This window comes from Mus pahari, chromosome 20, assembly GCF_900095145.1.
Source record: "Mus pahari chromosome 20, PAHARI_EIJ_v1.1, whole genome shotgun sequence".
NCBI classification, from domain to species: domain Eukaryota; kingdom Metazoa; phylum Chordata; class Mammalia; order Rodentia; family Muridae; genus Mus; species Mus pahari.
In genome coordinates, this window is record NC_034609.1 from 1,762,287 (window position 1) to 1,786,833 (window position 24,547).

The window sequence follows — 24,547 nt, forward strand, 5'->3', positions numbered from 1 at the left end:
CCACATGGAAATACTGCATCATGGCCTCTAGAATCACAATTGGTCCAATCTCTCCTTAGTCTATGGCCTTCTACTTTAGTGACCAGCCACCCTTGTGGTTGCAGGACTCCTCCACATTCTCAAAAAGTATTGAAGAACCTGATTGGAAACTTGATTCCAGAACATGTAAAGAATCTCTCAAACCCAATGATAAGACAAGAAGCAACCTTTTGAAACATGGAGAAATAAATACCTGATAGACAAATGTTCAATATCATAAGATAATAGTCACAATATTCAGTGTTCAGTGTTCATCACTAATCAATGAAGCACTTCAAGTTAAATCCTTAGTGAATCATAATTATATACCACTAAGATGGCTATAGTAATAATTATTTACAAGCCAATCAATAACATACATGAGGCCGAGGAAAATCATTCCCTACTCTTATAAATGTAAAATGGTATATAGCAAGCTTTAAAAACAGATTCTTTTTTTTACTTTCTTCAAAAAAATAAATATGTCTATTGTTAAGGATTTATGTGAGAAAAAAATACTTATTATGTAAAAATGTATTTACTGATGTTCATATGAGCATTTAAAAGCTAAGAAAAACATAAAAAAACTAATATTGGTCAACTGGTAAATTCGCATGTGTGTGTGTGTGTGTGTGTGTGTGTGTGTGTGTTATATCCACATAATGTATTCCATTATGTATTCAACAACTGACCATTGTACCATTACATGCTACAACATAGACTGGCATTAAAAGCATTGTGCTAAGTAGAAAACACCAATAGCAAAATAATATTATGCTTCCATCTGTATGAGATGTCCAAAGAGGCCACGCTAAAGAGACAAAAAGCATATTAGCAGCTGGCCAACCTCTGGTGGGGACAGACAATGACTGCTCATGGGCAGCAGAGATCCTTTGGAGAGAATGAAATATTTTAAAACTAAATTATAGCAACGGTTCCACCCAATCTGGAAACCAACTGATAAGTATCGAGTTCTTTAGTTGGAATGGAGAGTCATAAAACTGCTATGTTCAAATACATATAGATATAGATATACACACACACACGTGTGTATGTATGTATGTGTATGTATGTATGTATGTATGTATGTATTTGACAGGGAATGACAGGAAATGGGAACTGGAGATGGCTCATAGCAGCTAAAAGTACTGACTGCTGTTCCAGAGGAACTGGATTTGATTTCCAGCACCTATATTGTGGCTCTCAACTACCATAAATCCTTTTCCAGAGGATCAGACACTCTCTTATAAACTCTGCAGGCACCAGGAATATATGTGGTGCACAAAAATTTATGCAAGCAGTGCACTCGCACATGTAAAATAATTCGTTTTTAAAATTTAAATGAGAACATAAAGTGGAAGAGATATACAAACATGTTAACCAAACAAAAACAATAATAAAACCATTAGGCAAATGTTTGAAATTCTGTTGCTGGTGGCAGAATGGTTGATCTGTCCTAGAGCCTTTCAGATCTCTCAGACACTAGTGTTTCCTGTGATGCTGGATCTTTTGTCACTTACATGATGAGCCCTTCAACTGTAATCCACCGAATTTTTAAAATATGGATCTCCTCTTGGGACCTCACTCCTGAAGTGTACCTTTGGCTTTGCTTCTCGGGGATTTTTTTTGTTTTGTTTTGGGGGATGGTTATTTATATTTTTATTTATTTTTCCTCATTTTATATATGTTCTCATCTCTAAAATATATTCCTATTTCCACGTATCAAAGACAGTGATAATTCTGATGCTCTCTGTTGGTGTTGTTCCTAGTGGCAAGTTACAGACTTAAACCTTCCAGACAGACGCTGGGCTTTTAGGGTCTTAAGAAGTGACGATTCAGTGTTGGTCAGTATGTTTTTGTACATGTAGGTTGAAGTTATATGGAACCCATTAAAAAAATTAAAACAAGAGAACACAATTATTATCTGAGTGAGCATCGCAGAAAATAACCTCCCATGCCTTGAAGAGCTTTGCATTATGGTTCCGTTCAAAGGTATCCATGCAGCACTCTTGCTGGTGACTACAGACATTCACTGCAGGGACTGTGGTCCATCACTACAGGGACTGTGGTCCATCACTACAGGGACTGTGGTCCATCACTACAGGGACTGTGATCCATCACTACAGGGACTGTGGTCCATCACTACAGGGACTGTGGTCCATCACTGCAGGGACTGTGGTCCATCACTACAGGGACTGTGGTCCATCACTACAGGGACTGTGGTACACCACTACAGGGACTGTGGTCCATCACTACAGGGACTGTGGTCCATCACTACAGGGACTGTGGTCCACCACACTGGCTCTGGCCCTGATGACTTGAATTGCTCTTTTCCAGGTCTTACTTTTCTCTCCACAGCTCCAGACCTTTTGTGTACTTGATTTGCAGCAAGCGTTCAAATCCAAAGATAAAGTGGGAACTTTAGACTATTCCAGGTGTCAGGGCTCTGGATCATATTTGATGTCAGAACTTTGACAAGGGACAAAAAGAGAGAAAGAAAGATGGACTTAGGCCTGTGAGACAGCAGCAAGCATGCCAGCCTGGGCATCCAAATGCAAAGATGGAAGGAAGCAAAATGCCGTTGGCTGCCTGAAGCCACCATAGCTCAGCCACTCTGTTCTGTGAATCGTGACCATCGAATAACTTCCAAATGTTGATGGTGAAAGTCAGGAAGGCGTGGCTCACCCACCTCCAGCGTGAAAATCTCAGAGTGGTAACGTGGCAGTGACCTGAGATAGATAGACCTGAGAGATATCTCCCACATTGTCCCAGGGGCTTTCTGTCTCTGTTCAGAGATGGAAGCCCATCCCCCATGCAGACTGCCTTCCATAGAATTCCATTGCCAGATCTTATGAAGGGAACACAAGAGCTTCGTATACCAAGCTTTTCCCCTAAAGATTTTGCTGTAACCCAGAGCCAGGAGGAAGAATTCTGACCTCTGGGAACCCACCTCGGACAGGCACTAAATAAATGCTGTGCCACAAAAATAAGTTGATACATTTTTGATGAATTGGGTTAAAAATATTATTTGTGTATTTTAGATTATTTATGTTACTTTTCCTAGCAGTATTACCACATTTTGGGTTGGTTGTCATCAAGTGGCCAGTTTTAGTTCAACTTTGGCTCCAGGACATTGGTTTCCAGAAAAATCTGGCATTGGTAATAAAACTCTGGCCATCAAAAGGGACTTAGCTTCTTGTGGGCCTGATTTCCTTGAAGAATTTCCCTGCTATTGTGGACCCCAACTGAGTAACATTTCAAACTACTAGTCAAATGCAGGTTGACCTGCACTCAGAACGGGTTATTTGTAGTAGAAGCACATGTGTCTGATAATAGTTGGTTCCACAAACCTGGGCTCGTTGCTGGGCTCACTCCTCCTCCAGAATACTTGTGAGCTGGTTTGCATTTCTGTAGACTACAGATACCTAAATGCCATGAGCCGTGGTTGCTATTTAGTAGATTTGTGGGGATCCAGGCATGCTGAAATCCAGGAAGATGCTGATAGCCAGGGTGAAGAGCCACATTGCATACATAGCCCTCAGAGCAGGCACATGTACGTTCAGATCTTGGCTCTTGCTTACTGGCTGTGCTCACATAAGCTCATGAGTTGACATCTCAAAGCCTCCGTGTTTTCAGAGACAAAAAAGGAGATGATAATTACCAAATAGAACTGTGGTCATTATTAAGTGAAATAACTAATAACCAGGAGACAGATTGAACATTACTGTAGATTATTGGACATTACTGTAGATTTAGGGACAGATATAGCCCACTGGTAATTTTTGTGTGACCTAGAAATTAAATGAAGAGAGTATAGAAATGAATATTTATATTTATATTAAAGTAGAGATGAATATTCACATTTCTGTTTCACTGGAACAGAGCCATGCTTATTTATTTAAAAAATTTTTAATTTATGTGTATTGGTGTTTTTCCTGCATGTATTTCTGTGTACTGCATATATTCCTGGGGTCCAGAGAAGCCAGAAGAAGGCATTGGATACCCTGGAACTGAGGTTACAGATGGGTTGTGCAAGCTGGAACTTGAACCTGGGTTCTCTGGGAGAGTAGCCAGTGGTCTTAACCACTGAGCTGTCTCTCCATCAGCCATGCTCACTCACTAACACATCGTCAGTGTGGCTGTAATAGTACAATCGTTGAATAAAAATTTTGTCCCACAAAGTCTAAAATATTTACAATTTGAACCTTACTCAAATCTAGGTCCTTGAAGGTTAATTGTAGAGTGAACACTAGGAAGTTGCTTTGTTCTGAAGTCCTCGTAGCTGGCGCAGTTACTTTCCAGGGTGTATCAAAGGAAGCCAGAGTCCATGGCTGCTTTAGTCGTGAGGTTACAAACACAGATCTCTGTGCACATGCTGCCTTGCCTGCTTCGGGTTAATACATCACCTCAGCCTGCTCCACACATCAGGAAGACCCTGGGTGACTCCTGTCAGCTTGCCCAGCAGCCGCCACTGGCACACAGGGGTTCATGCGAAATGCCTCCAGGGCAGTTACAAACATTTACAGTTTAGTGAACTGGAATGGTTTTCCAGAGAACAGAGAATTGCTCTGAATGTTTTTCCTGATCTCCGTGAAACACCAGCTGTACTAGCAGCAGATCCCAAGGACAGGGTAGGGCAGATCGGAGACATGCCCACGTTCTAGATTCTCCCCTTCCCTTTGCATGCCCTGCATGAACTATGTTATCTAACACCAAGATCCTGGGTTTGTTCTGAGTTCTTAAGCTTAAAACCAAGAACGCCAGTCCTGGCGAAGCAGACGGGCAGATTCCTGTGAGGTCGTTTCTACTTCCTCTTCCATAGCAAATGTGTCCCCCTCGCTCCCTTGCCACTGCCCAGCTCCCACGCACAGAAGCCCCACTCTGGCTGTGCTTGTCCTTTCAAGGTCCTTAATCTGATTCCCCTAGCTTGAAATCCAGCTTGCAGAGATGTTTTGTTTGGCTTAGTTTTTTTTTTTTTTTTTTTTTTAATATGCTTAAATGAGTTGCCGATGTTTAAAAGCAAGGAGATTTCAGATACAGCCTAGACAGCCAGCCTCCGCCAAAGCTGTGGAAATTCTGGCAATTGGTGAGGCTGCACCCCAGTGTGCCGTGCCGGGGATTGGTAGGCTCCAGGTGGCAGCTGCAGCAGCTCCTGCTCCTTGAGCCAGGTCCTGCAACCTCCCATAGCATCCTTTCATTAGCTTCTGAACTCAATCACCTAGAACTGTCTGGCTCTTCCCTTCTCAGTGCAGCTCCTGAAGTCAGCTAGCTACTTTACAGTTAGGTAATTGGGGGTTTTCTGTCCTGAAGATGAAATGATCAGAGCCATGTGCGGCCACTACAACCTCATCCACAGTTTGAAAACCTGGACTCTGTCCTATTTAATTTTAAAGGGTGATGAAGTGTCTTGGTAAACATTTTCCTAGTGTTTATAAATACCTAGGTTCTTCTCCCAGAACTATGTGATAAAAACATCAGTGTGCAACTCAAGTTGTGGAGTCTGGGAGCGTGACTATAGCATTATTCTAATTTTCTCTATGTATTATTTAATTTTCCTTGAACACAAACAAAAATAATAAACACCTAGCCAATACAATGGACCTCTGACCAGCATATCTTTTGTGTGTGTCGAGGGCTTGCTTATTGGTGACTGCTTATTGGTGGCCTCCAGGTTCCTGGGGCAAGCAGTGAGTCATTAAGCATTATCCTCAGAGTTCAATTCCATAGTCAGTGGTGGTAGCTAAAGTCTTCCAGTACCTGTTCTGTTAAGTACCATTCTTTGTTGTTTTTCCTTTGAAATAATGTAGTGGGCTCATGCATTTGTTTTGAGACAAGGTCTCACTATGTGTTCCAGATTGGCCTCAAACTTGGAGTCCTCCAACTTCAGTCTCAGCCCGGACTGATCCTGCAGACAGATGTCCACACTCAGCTAGAGCTTGTATTTGCATAACTGCAGATAAGGAACTGGCCCAGAAGAAGCAGAGCCAGTGAGCAGACGTGTCTTCAAACCTTGGTCTTGTATTTAAAGGCTAGCTGGGTCCATTAGCTCTGTGGCCAGGGTAAGCTCCTAGCTTAGAAATGATTTTCTTGCTTGCTCTAAAATTATAAAATTTTCTAAACTTCAAAACAAGCAGGGAATGAAAGAGCTCATTTACTTTAATAAAAAAAAAGTATCTCTTCAATAATTTAAAAGTATTATAAAGTATTCCTATTTCAAGAAACATCATACCGTTTGTCTTTACTTTTTTCAGATTCAAGAATAAAGAGGCAGCTGGGCAGTGGTGGCACATGCCTTTAATCCCAGGACTTGGGAGGCAGAAGCAGACAGATTTCTGAGTTCAAGGCCAGCCTGGGCTACAGAATGAGTTCTAGGACAGCCAGGGCTACACAGAGAAACCCTGTCTCGAAAAACCAAAAATAAATAAATAAATAAATAAATAAATAAATAAATAAATAGGCTTCTGAGTTGAAAAGTATCCACAGGCAGCCGCCATGACTGTAGCTTCATGGGATCTGCACAATTTAGCTTTATAGAACAGAATCGAATCAAGTAACAAGGACCTCATTTGCAAACATTCTAAGAATCTTGCACACCCTATTTGAGAAATATTTATTTCAACTTTAATCAGAATTCTATTTAAATAATTTGGAGTGTTTTTAGAGAGAATGACTGTCTCTAATGTAATGTCTTCTTAAAATTCTAAAGTGCTGAGTTAAATATTGATTGCATGTGAAGGCCCCATCTTTGGAAAAGGCTCTGTGCAAATGCAACACTTTCATTTCCAGAGGAGAAGCATATTCCACTCGGAATAATGATATTAAAGTGGGGGCCTGAGTCACAGTTGAGCCGCCAGTGTGTGCACGGAGCCCTTCCTTCCAGGAGGCCAAGCCTCACCTGGCTCATGTTCTGCAGACCTTAGCAGAAGCTAACACATTCTAGGTTCGTAATTTGAATTGCCTTGGATTTTTAAAATATTTTTTGTTACACTAGGTTTAAGATGGACTCCATAACTTTTAAATTTTCCATGTGTATATAGTTTATACAGAAGGTGTCCATGTTGTCTGCTAGGCCTTGCCTACAACAGTGTCTACCCAAGGAAAGGCATGGACATTTGCCTACTGAATGGTTATTTTTCCTCTTGTTGTGACCAAATCCCTGGCAAGCAGCAAGGAGGGGTTTGCTTGGATGACATAGGCCTTCTTGGACTTAGGACAGGCTGCAGCCCGTGAGGCCGTTAGTCACTTGCCTCTGTAGTGAGGAGCAGAGTGAGAAGTAGGGATGGGCTACAAAAACAATTCCCGTCTGGCCTTCAGTGACCCACTTCCTCTAGCAAGGCTCTATCTCCTAAAGGTCCCACCGTCCCAGGCTGGGTGGCCACTGGGGAGAGAAGACTCAAACACTTCAGCCCACAGAGTCCATTGCACATCCAGACCCCAAGTGTCTACTTCTACCTTCCACATACATATAGAAAGTTTATCCTTCACAGCCCGATGGAAGGCAACCTCTTCCTGGGGTCTCTCTGACCATCTGTCTCGAACCACTCCGCATCCCACACTCTTTCTTCACTGTGATTTCTTAGTACTCTTCGTTACATACAAAGGCACAGGGCAGTCCTGTTAGTTGCTCATAGTTTTGTGAACTTGCAAGCAGGGAGTTTTCCTGAGTACGTTTGTACATGGTCAGCATGATAGGCTACCTAGTAGATGCTTACAGGGTGGTGGCTGAAGCTGTACAAGTAGAAAATAATTTTCTCATCACAAACGGATCTTAAAATTAAATATTGATGAGACGAGAGCCTATTTTTCTTCTTACTGCAGACAACCAAAAATCTCCAAAATGTATTTTTAATTTTCTTTTCTTTTCAAAGGATCCATTCTCTTTTAGATATCTGTGTCCTCCCAACTTCCTCCAGCACCCGTGCTCTGTGATGCTATCAACTTTTATATGGCTGATAACTTTGCTGAGGCAAGGTTTGAAAGCAATAAAGGCTGCTGCTATGGTCGGCTGGCAGGCACTCTGAGGCTGGGCAGTGGCCCCCAGAAGTGAAGCTTCAGTTCAGAAGAGGCGGGGCATTTTGCCTGTGGAGAAGCCTAAAGCTGAGCAAGAGAACCGCAGAGCTCTGGGGACAGCTCTTCCCTGACTAGTGCAAAGGTGTAACTCTGGGAGACGGGTCCCAGGAACCAGGAGCTTTGCGGATATATAAAGCAGTATCTCCAGTTTAAAGATGACCTGTCACAGACCAGAAGAAATGACATGCAAACTACCCAGACTTCATAAGAGGAAGGACGTTATAACTTCTAGTAAGGACTTGTTTTAACAGCACTTGGTATTCTGGTAAAACTTACCTAAAATAATGTGGCACAAACTCAGCATTGCGCACGTCCTTCCGCATGTGATGGTAACTGGGTCCTTTAACTTTTAAGAGGTGTTTCAAAGAGAGATCATTCTATCCAAGTCAGGGGAGGTCTATGAGAATTTGATTTCTATAGAATCAGACTGAATGGCTCAGGCTTATGCAGAAAGGATGGGAAAGTCTCTGAGCTTCATCACCAGACGGGAAGGAAGAATTTACTGGCTAATAATGGCTAGAATATCTGGTACTTAAACACTTATACAAATTCTATGAACTTATGGTTGATTATTGTGATATATGATAAAACAAGATGTTTGGTTTTGAGCTGAGCATGGTGGCACACGCCTTTAATCCCAGCACTTGGGAGGCAGAGGCAGGTGAATTTCTGAGTTCGAGGCCAGTCTGGTCTACAGAGTGAGTTCCAGGACAACTGGGGCTACACAGAGAAACCCTGTCTCAAAAAAACCAAAAAAAAAAAAAAAAAAAGATGTTTGGTTTTGGACACCAGGACAAGGGACTGGGGTGTATATTTTACATATCAAAGCGGGCCTGGCCTCCTGGTTCTCCCAGCATCCCTTGGTTCTTACCTGGCACACTTTGTCCCCAACCCTGAACTTTCCAACCCAGGGGCTGGGCTGCCCTTCCATATGTGCATGGAGACTCCTTCCTTTATAATCCAGACATTTTGTTCTCTCTCTTCTCCTCCCCCACCCCCAGTCCACTCTTGCATGCTTTCTCTCTTTCTCTCCCTCCCACTTCTCCCAACAGCAACTTCCCTGGCCTCCTTCCTTGGGCCAGTGAACTCGCCCACCTGAGAGCAGCTTCCCAATAATCCTGCCTTTAAAATATTCTAATCTGGAACTCACTCTATAGACCAGGCTGGCCTCGAACTCAGAAATCCGTCTGCCTCTGCCTCCCAAGTGTTGGGATTAAAGGTGTGCGCCACCACTGCCAGGACAGCCAGGGCTACACAGAGAAACCCTATCTCGGGGGGTGGGGGGAGATATTCTAATCTGCCTTGAATTGGCTCATTTCGCTGGCAGAGAAATAGCTTATCACAAAGCCCATCGGAAAAGGATCGGATCTGTCCAGTTAGGTCCGCACAGCGGGCTTCCGATGCTTACCGTCCACCTTGCTTAGACAGTTGGGATGCAGAACTCAGTAACTGGGCTATTTTGGGCCCACAAGCTGTGTTTTTGTTTATCTCCATCCTTCTTCTCAAGTCATACTATTTGACATAATTCAATCTGAGGTGTTAAACAGTCCTTTCTTTAATATTCTTCCAGAGGAATCACAACTTATCAAGTATGATAATCTCTGATTGTTCTGCCTTTAAACATGTCAATGCTAAACCTTTTCTGGTGTTTATTGTTTCGTGATTGCATGGTAAAAATAAATACACAAGCAGCTTCCTTAGAATCTTAAGCAGTCCTGGAGCAAGCCTCCTGCTTCTGCATTGCAGTGTCATCTTAACAGGGATTCGTGACCGTAAATTCTAGCTCTGTTTTGAGCCTGTACTGTTGTCAACATTTAACTTTCAACGCAGTTGGAGCTATTTAAAATGTATGCATGAATAGATATGTGCACACATACATAATCCAGTGCTTCTCCATCTTGTTTTTATATGCTGGAGTACATTCCTTGGAAGAATTTTCAAATAAGTAATTGGTCTTATCTTTGACTGCCTTTCTCATCAAAGGCCATGGTGACTGTTTCTGGATTCTCTTAACAGATTTGCAATTCTGAGACACTCCTGGGATAAGGGCAGCACTTGTGGATCTCCAGCAGTTTGCTGGGGCTCTTTGGGTACTGGGGGTATTTATAGAGGCCACAGAACACAACTCCAGTATCCTATGTATTGCCTAGCAATTGCCCGGGTGACTTTATGTCTATCTGAAATAGCATGTCTGTTCTTGGGGCAGAAGCAAAGCGATTAGAGGGCCAGAGACAGTAATGGTCCTTGTGTCCCTCCATTTTACAGATGAGAGAGAGAAAACAGGTTGCCACTGGATGAGGACAACCTAGTGAGCACTGTACAGGCATTTATATATAAAAATGTCTGACAGAATAATAGTTTATTGGTGCTTAAGGATAGAAATTATTGTTAATTCAGACCTGAGATATTTGGGGTTCTTTCATCCTTGTGCTGTAGTACTGTACTTTCAACCAATTTTAGGGCAAATAGGACTAAGATCCTGAGGTGAAGAGCATAGAGCAATCTTGTGCTGTGGTTTAGGGGACATTGGTATGTCCGTGGAAGTGACAGAGCAGAGGGGCAGGAGTGAGGAAGGCAATTCAGGCAAACAGTCAATCCGTTGAAGTTTTGCGCTTGCCATGGTTTAAGGAGGTTTAATGATCACTGAAAAGTGCATCAGAGAGGGAAGAGAATGAGAGGATGGTCCACCGACAAAGCAAACCTGTCTTCTCTAGGACTTCGTCTAAGGACGCTGGCCGGCAAGGGGAAGAATCTGCTCCACCATTACACTCGCTTGGTGTGGGTTCAGTTCCATGAGATGGAATATGAGAAACAGGAACTCATGAAGGATCCAACCCGAGGCAGACCTCTTCTGGCCCTAGGACCTGAAGTTGTATGGGACCAGGAATCAGGGCAAATGGAAGGGCAAAGAAATGAGCAGGCTATCAGAGCCGGGATAAACATCCAAGCTGTTAGCCTCCACCATATGCCCCTAAACAAGCCTTTCTCTTAGCCAGTGAGCGCCCTGCTGACAGGCAATCAAAGCCCTATTGTTTGCATGCTCTTTATGATAGGTTTTAGCTTTTCGAGGTTGAAAAACGTATAATGGCAAATAAACTAAACTATTAATGTTTTTCCTTTTGTTTTTTTGTTTTGTTTTGTTTTTGAGGGGGAGGGTTTTTTTTTGTTTGTTTGGGGAGGTGTTTTGTTTTGGTTTGGTTTTGGCCTGGGAGAGAAGTAGAGACAATAATTTCAAAACGGGAATAGTTCTTTGTAGATGAAGGTAATAAAGAGACATACTGGACAGGCCTAAAACACCAGCACCTGGGGTGTGAGGAGCAGGGCCACAGGAAAACCGCCCAGGAAGAACTCCTGCTGGGTTGAGCAGGACCTCATGAAGGTCTTGAGGGAAAAGAGGTGACCAGCATATAGACTGCTGTGGGGAAGCCAAGCTGCTGCTGGGAATTTTTCCTGTAAGATTTAGGGCATCATTTGGAACTGGTCATAGAACATGAGTAGGAGCACCAACCCTCACTCCCAGAATCAAACTGAACTACATGCATAATTCCTGGAAAGGTGACTCAATCCAGAGGGCCACCCCAAATCTCGAATACAGGCCCAAGATCAGGATTAGGCAGGTCTGGCTGTGTGCCACCACCAGGAAACAGACAATGGGTCTCACTACAGAGGGTGGCATGAAACCCAGCTCAGGTCATCAATAGTGCTCCAACCCAGTGAAGGCAAGCCTTTTCCTGGGGAGAGCCCCGCCCTGCACTGAGGCACTTCCCATTTCCGGGGCTGTGGCTGCTAGAAGAACAGCTGGTTCATGGAACCCTTGCTGTGCTACAGATGTGGAGCTGGACATTTTAAATAGACAGTACCTCTTAATCTTTACAAGCCCTTACGAAATAAGTTTAGTGACTCTAGCTTTACAGATGAGAAAATATAAGGTTAAGTGGGCTAGTCAACTTTATGTATCTGATAGTGACTGTCTAGGTGTCACCTGCTGTGTCTCACCCCAAGCCCATCACTGCATTGTAAGTTAAGTGAGGGTCCTCGCTTGACCCAAGTAGAGAAAAATCAAGTTCTTTTCTAGGTGAAAATGTCTTTATTTCAAGCAGGTCGATCAAATAGTCACATTTGCGATTTTATATAGTGGAAGTAAGTTCAAAGGTGTCTCCACCCCACTCGTGTAAAGACCAGTTTTGCTTGTGAAATAACTTCCAAGTGAGAATGGGCTTTTGTCACACCTGGGTTTGAATTCTGCCATTACCACAGGCCAGATAAAGCCCCAAGGATGTCATTCAGGAGAGAATACTGTGACCCCTCAACAAAACTACACTAACATTCAATATGATTGGTGTAACTTTCCCAGGCTAAAAGCCTGGGCACCACAGTTCATGCTCAATATATGCAAGTCCTCCTCATCTCCACTGCCTTATCTTTCCTATTTCCATGGTTACAGCACATACATGGTTACAGCACATACATGGTTACAGCACACACATATAGCCTAGTCCCTCACCTGCCCATCTCCTATACCTGGTCTTGTTTTACAGAACCGAGAGGTAGACAGGCTCCCACAGTCTCCTTCCTTTCATCCTTTCTCATATAGTTCAAATCTGAAGTGTCCCTGGCAGTTGTATGTTAATAAAAGCTTAGTCCTTGGCTTATAGATATTGGGAGATGGTAGAAATCAGAGAATGGCTCCTGAGGGAATTTTAAAATCTCAGCTCCTTCTGTGCCTCTCTGGTTTCTTGGCTACTATGATGTGAACAGTTGTTCACCTTGTAGTCCTGCAGGGATGCCCTGTGCTCCCATAAGCCAACGCTGCAGTCCACATGGTCATGGACTGGAACTCTCTGAACTATGAGACAAAGTTAACCCTCATTCCTTGAAAATTGATTGTCTGGGCTTTTGGGTTAAAGCAGTGGAGAGGCACATAGTGTCATCAGAGTTGGCCGACCTCACATGTTGGCATAAGCACATTGAAGTCTCTAGCATATGCAGATTACACCTTCTAAAGATTTTTCTTGATAGGTACAAGGTTTTGGGTTCACGGAGATATAGGTAGAAACAACCATGTTTGTATTGAGAATAGTTGGCATGCTAAGAAATGAAATCAGAAGATTTCTGCTCTTGACTTCAGCAAGCTGGATAGGAGGCAGTCACAGCCCCAGCAGCCAAAGCACCCGCTTTGTGAGACAGTAGGATCAAGGCTGAAGTCAACCCCATGGAGTGATAAACTTAGAAAAAGGAGGAACATTTTCATAGAGGACCAGAAAGAAATGGTACGAGACAGCTTCATCTCTTGAATGACAAGTGGATATCAAGGCAAGTAAGATACAGGAAGATGGGTTTAGAGCAGTGGTTCTCAGCCTGTGGGTCGTGACCCCTTTGGGGTCACCTAAGACCATAGGAAAACACAGATATTTAAATTATGATTCATAGCAGTGGCAAAATTACAATTATGGAGTAGCAGCAAAAATAACTTTATGGTTAAGGGTCACCCCAACATGAGGAACTGTATTAAGGGGTCACGTGGTTAGGAAGGTTAAGAGCCACCGCTGTAGACTCAAAGTAACACAGATCAGTTAATTGTGAATTACTTTTGATGAATTGACCTAGACTCCCTAATATTGCCCCAGAGAATGTGGTAATCAATTGTCAAAGTGAACTTGTAACCCAAGAAGTAGATCTGGGTCCTTTCTGTGTGGTAATTGCTCCCCTCCAGACCCCATAGCACAGCATGTCCTTCCGGCCTTACATGTATCTCTTAGTTTCTGTGATTCTCAGCTTCTCCTTCCCAAACTTCATGATGAATTGGTTTAAAATAGATTGTGTCTCTTGTTATCAAACTCCCGGTTCCCTTTATACCCAGAAAACATCCTTCAAGGTACAAATCTAATGTTCTTTTCTTTCTGTGGCCCTTCCTGACGTCTGTGTCAAAGATAGCTTCTTCCTGCCTATGTCCCCGTAGCACTTAGCGCAGTGCTGTTCTTGCCCAGGGTGTAATCTCTTTAGCAGCCACCATCCTGCCCTGCCTCCCAGTGCCCCACAGGCAAGGTTTCCCCTCCTCCACACTTCTCCACCAAGAACTGGTCATAGGAACTATCATGTGATAGGTAGCCAGCAATGGGTTGTTGGATTAGTAGAAGAACAAGAAGACATACTAAATTCGTAATGCCTCATTTCACAACCTAAGCATACTTATTGTGGTTTTACAAGCATATGTCCTTTCAAAAGGGGTCTTAGTAGGGTAGAATGAAATTGATAATAGTGGTTGCTTTGATGTAGATCCAGGAGGTTGGGGCAAAAAGAAAGATATTTTCCATCATGTGGCTTCTTGAATTTCATAATTCATATACTCCAAACTATTGTGTACATGAAAAGGACTTCATGGCAACTGGTTTCATGGGGTTTTTGGTTTGGAAGGGTTCATTTTTGTTGGTTTATTTTTTCTATTTTATTTATTTATTTATTTATTTATTATTGGTTTGGTTGGTTGGTTGTTTTGTTTTACTAAAATATTTAGAGTGCTGGTGGATGTCTATAAGATAGTTGTCTTTTTGCTACCAATATCAACTCCTCATCTGGGGCTCATTAGTGATCCCCAAGGAGGCAAGTGAAGATTGCAAAACAAAGAAAAGCTTTCAAAGGTTGTCTGAAGCTAAGGTGACTGAATAAGGATCCCTTCTCTCATTATGCCCTCTTTTCTGCTTTTAAGACCACAGTGTAGTGTGGTCAAAAGCCAACTGTGGAGAAGCCAGCACAAAGGGGTGTGCTCCTGTGTCCTTCAAAGCCTGGGATACTGAAGTTCTTACAGATCAGGCAGAGCCTGGTATGCTCAGTAGTGTGTAAATTTAGCGGCCTTGGTATTATATCACTAGAATTGCAGTACACCTGAGTTCTCAGCTTCATGGTGTTTAATGATACTTTTGTGTAGCCCATATAAGGCGCCCTAAACACACCTTTCGAGACAGATTCTGTTTTAGTGCCATTTTGCCCTTCAGGCCTAAGTATCTTGAGCATACTTTTTTGGTTAAGATTTATTATTTTATATCAGACATACCAGAAAAGGGCATCAGATCCCATTACAGATGGTTGTGAGCCACCATGTGATTGCTGGGATTTGAACTCAGGACCTCTGGAAGAGCAGTCAGTGCTGAGCCATCTCTCCAGCCCCTTGAGACTATTTCTAATATGAATGGATCCAAAGAAGAATCTATACTGTATGTAACAGAGCTCGGAGCATGAATCCCAGCTAACCCAACTAAAATAGTGACAACTGCTCTGATCTCATAGGCTCCCTTACAGCAATTAAAAATAAGGACGAAATTATATAATTTGTAAATCAGCTACCACATAATGAGAATTTAACAAATGTTAGTTATTTGCCCAGTGCCCTGAGTAACTTAATAGTTTGTCTCTACAACAGATGTTGTTGTATAGTGAAGTCCAAAAATGTAAAAGTCCTAGTATGGGGTGTGAATAGGATGTAATACATTCTTGGGAAAATTATACTATACATATATCATCATCATCATCATCATCATCATCATCATCTTGTTGGGATTCACTTCATCTACTCCTTGTCATGACAAGTGTTTGCTTAGTTTAAAATCTTCCAGCATTTTGATTTCTCCATATATTTACTTTTATTATCTTTTCTGAAAAGATGTTTAAAATATGTCAGCATAGTTAGCAAACACACACACAGAGACAGATACACAAGTGCATGTATTTTTAGTGAAAAACTAACACCTTTCACTCTCAGAAGGGTGTTTGTGCCTGAATTTGGTGCTTACTCTTCATCGTAGCATACTCCTGAACCCTACATCCAAGCTGACTGCCAACTTCAAGTTAGGCTCCTGAAACCTAACTTTGAGATTCTGTGTCAAGGTGGCAGAGACAACCTATGCCGGCCACTTTCCCCAGGGATTTTAAAGGGCATTAATCTGAGCTCACTTGCAGAGCTCTGCAGCAGGGGATCATTGTCCATTGGTTTATCGTGGGCAGGCCAGACTGGTTTTAACTGAGCAGAGGAAGTTAATTATCCCGTGTTTTAGTTGGCTCTAGGAATGAATAACCAGTTCTTGCCGCACTCCATCTCACCGCAGTCTGAGCTGGTGTGGGGGATGGGAAATCGCACACCAGAGTCTGCAGTGCCGGGATTTGCTGGGACTGGGACCGCCTTAATCTCTTTCCCAGGTTGTTTGAACCAGTTCAATAGCAGTTAAACAAGGTTATGTAAGTGACACGTGATGTAGCCCAAAATAGTGACTGCAAACATGGGCTACTGTTGCTGGGCAGTTGTCAGCTGAGGAAAAAAAAAAAAAAGAAATCCCTCAAGCAAGACAACAAATGAACTTTTAAAAATGAATATGAGATTTAAGCAGAAAGTCAATTTTAAAAAGGACTTAGTGAAATTGCCTTTCTGATGTTGAAAGTGAATTCTTGTACTGAAAACAAGAAATGTCACTCATGAGGTCAGGTCATTCCAGAGTACCCAAGGGTGGTTAAGCGGAGAGGCATTCCTCATGCAGTCGGACACATGTTCCACTCTAGATTCCCAAGTTTTATTGAAGAGCCGCATCAGCCCGCCCCTCAGACTTACTGACATTGGAGAGATAACAAATTGTTAAGCAAGATCGTTTAGCTGAATAATATCTTAAGTATTAAACCACCTTGTAAATCACTATCGTTTTAGTCAATCTCCTTTGCAGTCTTAAAGTATAAAAAGTATAAAATTCTACTTGTTTCGCACAACACAATAAACATTAAAACTAACATAAAGGAAAGCAAGGCGGCTGGAGAAAGTTGACAAGCTTGTTGATTCTTAAAAGGACAACCCAAATGACAACAGGAGGGGTTAAAACATGCCTCAGCTGTGAAGAGGTTCCTTATCCTAATGTTTGCATTGTCACCACGTTGGGCCAAGCCTATGGGTCCCCTGCTTTTAATGAACTTCACATATGAGGAACTGGGAAGCCAGCACCAAGCATGAGCAGAGGACTAGACTGTGCAGTGCAGCGGAGGACTCCGCAGCACAGGACCCTGGCTTCTCTGTTCCTCTTCTCCTGGGATTCTGCTGTTGGCTGGTCTCTTAATCTCTAAGAGACCTCGTAAATAATGCTGTATTTCCCCACCCAGACTCTGGGCAGATTGAAAAACAAAGGAGTGGCTTGTGGAAGATAAAATATCAGCCTTTTTCAAAGGGGGGAGTTGAAGGATATGGCTTTGTGGTGAGGGCAAAAGGAATCTGCAACCCGAGCCTGGGAACAGGACACAGGCATGGGCTCCACTGGGTCAGGGAAGGCCTCCCCAGAACCCAGGAGGCTGTGGACCTACTTACTCTCTGACAGAAACCAAATATTTTTCTCAAATCTCCTTATCAAAGCAGAATGAGCAAAAGTCCTAGAGGCCTGGGGTAAGACACTGTGTAGCTTCCTCCTGCCAGAAGGAAACGTGAAAAGTGTGTCACAACCATCCCCATCTCTGGGGCTCAGGGTGAGGCTCCAGCACTTTGGTGTTGCAGGACCACTCATTCTCTAATATGCTTTCCCTTCCTGCAGTAAGCTCTAAATAGAAAGTGTAATTTCACAAATGCATGCAATGCCTCTGCTTGGCTAAGTGTCTGTTCATGAGGTCTAGTCCAGGTATGCCCTGCTCCATGAATCCTCCACGAAGATTCCAAGAGGTGTTAGTACCTGTCGACATTGGCATTGGGGCTGCTAGAACCTGGGGCTTTTTGCCTGGTTTCCCCTGAGCACATTAGTGTTCTCTCTTATTAAAGTGTACCACCCTCCTTACATGCCATGCTTACCGAAGAGGCAGGTAGCACATGGACAGGGTAGACCTGGGTTCCAGGTCCTCCCAGCATCTCCCAGTCCCTACCTGGCATACTCTGCTCCCAACCCTGAACTTTCCCGCCCAGAGGCTGGGCTCCCAGGTTTTGGCGCTTGGGATAAATTATTTCTCCACTGGTAAGATGAACCAATTCAGGCTAAATTAGATTATATTAAATGAAGGTTTATTGGAAAGCTTCTCTTGGGTAATTCCCAAGGACTGGGGCCATGGAAGTAGCCATGAGAAGAGAGGGGGAAGGGAACCAACCTTTCTGGATTATCTAGGGAAGAGCCTCTGGGGAGGGGCAGCCCAGCCCCTGGGCTGGGAAGTTCGGGACTGGGGACAGGATATGTCAGGTAGAGACTGAGGGATGCTGGGAGAACCTGGAGGCCAGGTCTGCTTTGGTATGTAAAGTAAACACCTCAGCCACCACTTGTCCCAGGGTCTGGAACTAAATGATCTCCTGAGTCAGTCAGGCAGCAACAGAAGACTACTCCTACAGTCATTCAACCCCAGTCAGACACCAGCAGAAGACCATACTCTAAATCATCATTCAACCCCAGAAGTTCTCCTTTTGTGCTTGTTTGGGTTTCAGTGTATCAAGGTCTGTAAAAAAATACATTTTTAAAGTTGTTTGTTTGATTTGAAAGAGATCCGCCTGCCTTTGCTTCTTAAGTGCTGGGATTGAACGCATGTGCTGTCATGGCCAGCTGAGCTGTGTGGCTGTCGTTGCTGCTGTTGTTGTGATTGCTGTTGTTTTAAGCTTAAAAAACATTTCATGTAGAAATGGTACACCATAGAACCAGATTGTCTGGTCCCAAGCATAGTCCTGGTAGTAAACACCACTAGACGTTAATATCTGGGATGAGAATATTGGTGAGGACACTGCAGGTCTGAACCCATATGAACTGACAGAAACTATGATGTCATACACAGCCCTGCACAAGGTCAAGCCAGATAAAACCCCAGCACAGAGAAGGGGAAGTGCACACAAGGTCCCTCTCCTAACCAAGAAGCTATTTGCACATAGTGTCTGTTGGAAAAACAGACATCAGTTTCTCCAAAGGGATGACTCTGGGTCTACGGCCATATTGTAGTTGCTCAACACAAAACACTCTTCATCTTTAAATGTTTTTGTTTGCTTGGTTGGTTGGTTGGTTGCTTGGGGGGGTTTCTTTTTTCCCCTTTCTTGACTTCTTTCCTTTTTTTTTTTTTTTAAACGAAAGAAAAAGCCATGAAGTTGCATGGGTGTGGGGGGAATCTAGGGAGAGGGAAATCATAGGAACAAAATAAATTATAGGAAAAACTTTTAAAGTAAATTTGAAATATGAGTAATTTCAGAAGATAATAGCTGGAATGGTGACAGTAATATAACACCAGGCCGGGCGTGGTGGTGCACGCCTTTAATGCCAGCACTGGGGAGGCAGAGGCAGGCGGATTTCTGAGTTCGAGGCAGCCTGGTCTACACAGTGAGTTCCAGGACAGCCAGGACTATACAGAGAAACCTTGTCTCAGAAAACCTAAAAGAAAAAAAAAAGAGAGAGAGAGAGAACTATAGTACCATTCACTAAATCCTTCTGTGTATCACCCGCTGGGTTATGTCATCTCTGTGCTGGTCTAACCTGGGATAAGTCATTAGGTAACCTTCTGTAGTTCATGTAGCAAATCAGCAAACAGAGATGCAAAATAATTTCTCTGAAGTCAGTGTGTAGATCAAAGCTTCACACACCTCTGTACGTAGAAGTTGACCCGAAAAGAACCTAAATTCAGGGGAGACAGTACCGATAGAGATGATAGGACCCAGAAAATCTCAGGGACAAGAGTTACCAATCATCGGGAGGCAGAGGCAGGCGGATTTCTGAGTTTGAGGCCAGCCTGGTCTACAAAGTGAGTTCCAAGACAGCCAGGGCTACACAGAGAAACCCTGTCTCGAAAAACCAAAAAAAAAAAAAAAAGAGTTACCAATCAAAGACAGAAAACAGTGCCAAAGAAGAAGATGGTTCCAAAGGTCCCCATCTAACCAACTGTACCTTTAAAATTGAAAGAAGAGCTATAAATGGGGTTCAAAAGTTTGAAGAGGGTTTTCTACCAGATAAGGACGCATTCTGGTTTGTGGGCAGAGTGGAGCCAGCTTTGGAGACATTGAGCAAAGAGTTACGTTGAGTGAGCGAGCATGAAACCCAGGAGAGACACTGAGCAAAGAAAGAGTTACATGAGTGAGCATGCATGAGACTCAGGAGAGAATGTCGTCAGTCTGCTTTCCAGTCCTGTGACAAAGCACCCAAGATAAATTAGTATAAAAGAGGAAAGGTTTTAGACTCATGTGTAGAGAGATTTCAACCTGTGCTTTCTTTTGTGCCCATGGCAAAAGAGTGTGTCATAGTATGGAAAGCATATTGGAGGAGTCCTTACACCTGATGGTTATAAGAAGGGGGCAGGGAGGGGGCAGAAGGGGAGAGGGGGAGGGAAGGGAGAGAGGAAGAGCCTGGGGTTCTAATATCCCACTTCAAATTCAATTCCCCAATTGACCTAACTTCCTCTCACTAGGCTCCGCCTTGTAGAGGTTTTACCACCTCCCAGGAATGGTGTGAGCTAGGGAACCAAGCCTTCCACACATGGGCCTTGGAAGGTCCTCCAGATCCCAGAGCAGAAGGGCTTTGTTTTCCGAGCTTTGACAGGCCCTCAGTACCTCACCAAGCCGACTGCTGCTCAGCACCTCCATCTGCCAGAGCTTCAGCCTGCCTGACCCTTGCCTCCACACATTAACTATGCCCCTGCCTCTCTTGGAGCAAAATCTTTGTTCGGGTTGCTGAGTGGCTGTACATCTGTACATCTGTCCTCTCGATGTGTCAGATTCTAAACATTCTCTAGGACTTGACTGGGATGGTTCCCTCCTTTCCTTTGTTAATTAATGCACACATGATAGATTCCATTATGACATTTTCATATACGCCATCCCTACTGTACCCCGCCCCATTCCTGACTGGTCCCCTCTTCATAAGGGCTTCCTTCTCCCCCACCCCTTGTATAGCTGTATCTTAAAGTAACATTATATCAATTCCATATGACTTATTCCATCTTCTCAGTGCTCCTGACCCTCTACAATGTAAAATCTTGGAGATAATGGATGGGCTGCGTGTTGACTCCTTCAGCCTTGCCTTGAGAGCCTTTGCAATGGCTCACTGGAAGGGTACTTGACTGGATGGCATGAGGCCCCTGGGTTAGATCACTTGTGTGTGCATCCACATGCATATGAATACACACACACACACACACACACACACACATACACACACGTTTGTTGACTGGAGATGGAGTTGAATCATGGCTGGAGGTGTGTTCTGCTCATTAATATTTAGTTAAGTGCTAACAGTTATTATTTGAGTTTTCTCAGTTTACCTTTTTAAAAAGTGAATTAATCAAACCCAGGATGAGTGTCAATACCACCACTATTTAAATTAATTTCATTCTTTTTTTGAGTCTTTAGGCCAGATTTTACACTTCTTGTTAATGCATTTTTTTAAAAAACTTTTTATTGGTTCTTTCTGAATTTCACATTAAGCTCCCCAACCCCACTCATCACACTCTCCACCCTTGCAACCACCCCCTAACAGAGAAAAAAAAAATCTCACAGAAGCTATAATGTGTTACTGTGTGCCCCCGGTATGCCTTTGGTCCACATTTCTTTGCTTGCACATGTTCATTGCAATGAGTCATTGGTCTGTGCAAGGCCTCTGGCTCCTGTTACTCCATCAGTACTGGATCCTCACCAGGACTCCTCTCGGATCTCCTGCTGTTGTCCTGTGTCATGGAGACCCTGCAGCTTTGGATCATCGGTAGGACTGACTCCTTCATACACTGCAGCAGTTCATACATGGGGTAGATGTTGGGGTGGGCCAACTCAAAGCCCTGGACCTGAGAGGTATTTGAGCTGGTGAGCTCACTAGCAAAACACACACACACACACACACACACACACACACACCAACACACCCCACACCTGGCCAGCCCTACCATGCTGCCCAGGCAAAGTACAGGACCTGCTATCCTGAGTGCCAAAGCAGGTGAGGGCAGGACCTACTCTCCCAGCTGCCACTGGTGGCAAAGGCGAAGGAAGGGGAGGGATCTGAAGTGGTAATAAGTTATCCGCTCTAAACTCCCAGGCGGGTACGTGAGCTTCTTGAGACCCATCCAAATGTTCTGGATTCATGAATGAAAGGTACACACACAACTTTAATTTTAATATGCCCTAAGCAGCTCAGTGGCTGGACCACTCCCAAACACTCCCACATTGCTAACACCTCTGCTCCAATATTCCTGAATTATTAATTACTAAAATCTATATTTCCTCTCTGCTACCCCTGACCCAGTGGGGGAATCTTGCCTGATTCTTTTTTTTTTGTTTTGTTTTGGTTTTGGTTTTTTTTGAGACAGCATTTCTCTGTATAGCCCAGGCTGTCCTGGAACTCACTCTGTAGACCAGGCTGGCCTCGAACTCAGAAATCCACCTGCCTCTGCCTCCCGAGTGCTGGGATTAAAGGCCCGACTGATTCTTATGTGCTTGTATGCTTTCTCTCCTACAGCTCTCAGACTTAACCTTAGCTTCCCTGTCATGGTGATTCTAAAACCTCGTTCTTCCTGTGTTTCCCTTGTCTGGGACATCTGAGGTCCCACCTCTGTCTCCCTGCCCAGCCAATCTTATTTACCAATGAGAACCTGCTGGGGGCAGGGACCATCAGCATCTCACACACAGACTTGTGAATCCTCATGTAATTTGGGAAACCCAATTAACATGATGTAAGCAATAAGCCACATCCACAACAGGGATGGATCTCTCCCTTGAAGACAGCACCACGTAGCAGACAATAGGCAAAACCAGCTCTCCCTCACTCAAGCCCTCAGGGCTGGCTTGCCCCTACCCACCGCCAAGGGTCATTTCTACTGTGCTGCCCAGAGGAGATGAGATGCAGGGCCCACTCCCCCAGTGCTGCAGCAGGGGAGGGGCTGGGGCAGCTCTCCTGCTCTTAGGACCCCGGGGTCCCAGGTCTTCTGCCTGCTGCAGGTGGTGAGAGGTGAAGGGGAGGAGGGCATCTCTCACTCCTTCACATCACTGCATGGTGCATGGTGCATGGTGCACGGCGCAGTGCCACTTTCCTATGCTATAATATCATCCAGCTCAACCCTCAACTCTAGCAATGTGGGGCAGAGGGGTTCTCCCAAATACTGCAGCTGGTAGGGTGGGGGTCAGCTTGCTGCTCTCATGCCCCCAGGGCCAGATCTTCCTTGATCCCCAGGTTAGGGGTGGAGCCAGTTCTGTAGCTATGTCCCCAGGCAGCAGCCCAGACCAAGGATGTCCATCAGGCTATTGGTGGTAACAGCCCCCTGCTGCTGCAGGGCTGCAGACCCAGGCATGGACCCAACAGCAGCACAGGCCAGGATCCCACAGTCCCAGGTCATCAGCACCTACTCACATCAGTTACCTCACTACCCTCAAGTCTCCAGTTCTGCATGTTTTCACTGTATCCACATCCTTCTATTTCTCTTTCTTTTCCATTTCTCCACCACATCCTTGCTCCTCTTAGTGATGGCTGGGGTCTCTGACTGACTGGGGTCATCACAGGAGTGGTCTCAGGAGTGCTATAACCCACCTGTACATTGTGGTGCCAGGCAGGGCTTATCTTAGGCATGGTCTGCCCCAACCCTGCTCTGTATGATGCCCTTACTGTCTGGACCTGACATGAGAGCCATCTGTCTGGGGCCCACAGTCTCAGGTGGGGTCCTTCTAGTCTCTGGCTTGCTCCTTGCCCCTGAGAGCCAGTGTGGGCCGGCATGCCAGACTGGTGTCCATTTCAGGCTTGCTCTTCTTTTTTTCAGGGAGTGTTAGGCTACTTATCATCCAGATGTTCCCAGGTCAGAACACTGAGTGTAGACAGAGGCTTGCCCTCTCTGCCACGTACTGATGCACATCTGACATAGAAGCCACGCCTTATCGCCGTATTGCCTCTAGGGCAGCATTGTTGATGCCTCCTGGCTTGAACCCACATTTGCCAGTTTGGCAGTGATGTTTCCATTTTATAGTTTAGGAGACCACGACTGAAACATAAAGCATTCTGAGTGAGGGTTTCCATTCGGCTGTGGCTGAGTCCACCTCAGAGCCCACAGGCTTTGGATGCAAAGCCAGTCCTTCCAGCTCTCCTCCCCATGGCCTTCTAGCCTCTGCCTGCCCTGTTCTTATGTTACTCTAAGACCTTGTATCCCTCAATATTTTTCTTTTTTCTCTCTCATTTGGCTCTGGGTCAAAAATAGCACAAAGTTGTTCTTGAATTTTGGGGGGGGGGGGTGGATTGCTTATTAATTTATACTTGGTAGACCATAGCAATAATGTACTCTTAGGAATGATCCACCTGTCATGCATAGCAAGAAGCTGAAAACAACCCATATATCCCACAACAGAATGGATACAGAAAATGTGGTTCATTTATACACTTATACTAGTATTTTGGGGGGGGGGGGTGGGGGAGGTCTCTAGTTTAGTCTAGCATGTAATTCACTCTACAGAAAAGAATGAACTTCAACTTATATTTCTCCATCCTTCACTTCTCTAGGATGANTATTAATAGGATTAAGCTAT

The 24,547-nt window shown here is 44.1% G+C and overlaps 1 protein-coding gene and 1 non-coding gene across 2 annotated transcripts in view; one reads left to right on the forward strand and one right to left on the reverse strand.

Moving 5' to 3' along the window:
- Window positions 1-24,547, forward strand: part of Nr3c2 (nuclear receptor subfamily 3 group C member 2) — a 345,164-nt gene that overhangs the window by 214,888 nt on the left and 105,729 nt on the right. The window lies entirely within an intron of this gene.
- On the reverse strand, window positions 23,793-23,929 carry LOC115062756. The gene has a single exon (XR_003842682.1). It is a non-coding gene; the product is annotated as a small nucleolar RNA SNORA17 (small nucleolar RNA).